Source organism: Borostomias antarcticus (assembly GCF_949987555.1).
Source record: "Borostomias antarcticus genome assembly, chromosome: 20".
NCBI lineage: Eukaryota > Metazoa > Chordata > Actinopteri > Stomiiformes > Stomiidae > Borostomias > Borostomias antarcticus.
Window position 1 is genome coordinate 6,222,693 of NC_140253.1, and position 3,119 is coordinate 6,225,811.

The following is a 3,119-nucleotide window of genomic DNA, read 5'->3' on the forward strand; positions in this document are numbered from 1 at the left end:
GGAACACCTTGTCACGCCGATTACAATCCCACCACCCACCCACCCACCCACACACACGTACACACACACGTACACACACACGTACACACACACACACACACACGTACACACACACGTACACACACACGTACACACACACGTACACACACACACACGTACACACGTAGAGCACTTGAGTGTTGCTCTGCCAAGTAAATGCAAACTAAAGATTTTACAGCCTATGACTCAGCTCTCGAACCTTGAGACGTTGCAGACCGGTGACAGGGATAACAGACCACAAAGCAGGACTTGGGTCTGGAAGCCAATGCATATTGCAGTATCGAACGATGGGGGGATGAGAACCAAATCCAAGCCAGGTTAGAGTACAGCTGTCTTGAATTTGCCACAGCGAACGTACCGCTTTCCAAGTGCACATCAAGACCTGCATGTCCCCCCCCCACCCCACCCCTGCCCCCCAACCCCCCCCCCCCCCCCGGGCCTACTCTCTCTGTCCAAAACATGATCTGCTGACTGACGGACAGTCAGTCAGTGATGGTGGATCTCGCGGAGCTCACAGAGGCGCTCCTCCGGCCTCCGGTCCCCTGGCTGTTGAGCTATGTGCTGAGGCTCGCCGATGCTTGTTTGACCAGAATCACATGACACGGGAGATCTCGTCCGTTGCCCCGTGCTCCCGAGGCCAAGGACTCGCTGAAATCACAAATAACAGGATAGCGGGGCGAGCAGAGCTAGTCTAAAAACCCCAGCCAGCAAGCTCACAAGTGACTCAGAACTGAGTCAATAAATAGCACACCGATCAGTGTCTACGCACGGAGTGCACGCATACACAGACACGCAGACACACACAAACGTCTGCGTGGCTTGCGAAGGTCTGTTTATTATACTTAATGAAGGGTATCTGATAAAGGGCATAGGCCTCTCCCCGAATGCTTTTCTAAAGATAGCGTTTTTTTGGATTAGCACCAGACCAAGCGGAGCCATGTCGAATCACTTGTGTTTCTTTATTGGTCTTGGAAGGCACAGCTGAAACATTTGGGCGTTCAAGATCACAGTTACGGACAGTAGACGGAATAGTGAGGGCGGCTGGGCAATATTTGAGACATGGCTGACAGTCATCCCAGCTTGCTGGACTTTGGATATCTGGGATTGTTACTTTCAATGGGGTTTTGCCAGCAATCTTGGAGCCCACTTAAAAGAGTCTCTCGCCTCAAACGGCCAACGCTATGCAACGCTGAAGGCTGAAAACAAGCACATTAAAAAGGCTCATTTGAAGGGGATAATTCATAGGCCATGCAGTGTGATACTGTAACTGGTCAATTTACAAACTGAACAGCCAATTTAAGATTCCAGATTTTTCAATCACAGGGAGGTCAAATGTATGGACAGAATCTGTCAGTTATAGCCAGGCCACAGGGTGAGAGGATCCATTTGGCCGACGGCCGCTGGGACAGTAGAAGAGATTTGCGGTCACCCATGGATTTCACACTGTACAGAACAGCACAAGACAGGCCAAGTCTTTGAAGGCATCCTTTCTTTCCGACCCAAAACATGATGCATCATCTCCAATGCAGAGACCAAATGTGAGGAAAGAGTCCATCAACATTCAAGCTCTCAAGCCAAGCCAAGCAACGTGAAACTCAAGAGGAGTGTTTCGTCCTGAGAGCTCACTTAGACGCTGTTCAGGGCTTCTTGGCCTATAAACCATTCTGGAAAGAGAGTCAATCACACAGTGTGGCGTCCTCCGACACGTGCCTCACGGCCGGGAGATTAGTGTTAGACAATTCAAGGAGGGTGCGAGGTAGAAGAAGAGGTGTAAGGCGATGTCTACCGCTGTGCCGAACATACCTCAAGCTAAAATGCTGGTGGTGATACAACAGGAGCCCTGGAGGCCTGGGATTCTCACGAGCCCTCTTTCAAGCCCACAGCTTTGCCTTTTCTTCCCCTCTTCCTTCCGACGTTCCTATTAGGCAGGGAATGGATGCACTCTGTTTTTTTTAATCTCCAAGTCTGGATTGCATTAGAAACTGATTCAAACCATTGTTTCACATCAGGCCTTCTTTCCAACGCTGGGTTGAAGGAAACACTCAGGGTGGCCATGTGGAAAATGGGTTTGGGGAAGAATGTTGGACGGAACCAAACTTCCCCCTTCGATCATGGTTCCAAGACACATTTTTAAAAGAGTGGGACTTCCAGTTTTTTAACAACCATGGTCCTACTTTGGAGAAACAACAATGGATCCTCATGGTGTTTGTTCTCCATGTGGTAACAATACGGCTAAAATAAAGACTATAGGAGAAAGCCTTTTCCTGTCTAATTTCACATTTCCCTAATCACATAGAAGCCTGTTATAGATTGTATTTATTTATTCACCATAGTAAGAAAGTAATCCGTTTCAAGACGAACACACAAACCGTAAACCATCCAGAAACTGAGTCACAATCCCTCAATGTTGGGAAAGCTTTTTAATTTAGACTCGAGACAAATATACAGGACAAAATTATCAGGATTAACTGTACCTTTGTTAATTACATATTTACATGACAGAAAAAAAAACAATTTAATTACCTTGAAATCGTATCTGCTGTACAATAAAGTGCCGTTTCAAAAAGTATCTTTCTGTCAGTCAGAGGTCAGTTTTAAATCTTGCTGTGGTTATTCACTGTGGCAGCCGTCAATAACATTTCAAATGGTTCTTGTTATAGGAGTAAGCGCTTGCGGTTCCCTCATGTATATCGTACCGTACTTGCCCACTTGAGAGCTGTAACCAACTGCAATAATAATGTGTTTCATTTCGGAGAACACAAGTGTGTTTACGACTTACATTCATGCATTAATTGTGGACTCAAACATCTGCTGCATTGTGTAACGGCAGGGCAGGCTTCTCCAAAAGTGGTTCTATTGCGAAATGACAGTTAGGAGATGTGCCACAATGCAGGTCACTTCTGTGTATGCACAAAGACATTTTGAATTTTTGTGTGATTTTTACTTGAATGAATATATTATAATATGTCCTTCAACAGTAGATAAACTATGTGCCAAATAACAATATTTCACAGCCGTCTTGTGTTACACAATAAAGTTATCCCACACCTGGTCGAATACCTTACGCTTGGGTGTGCAGT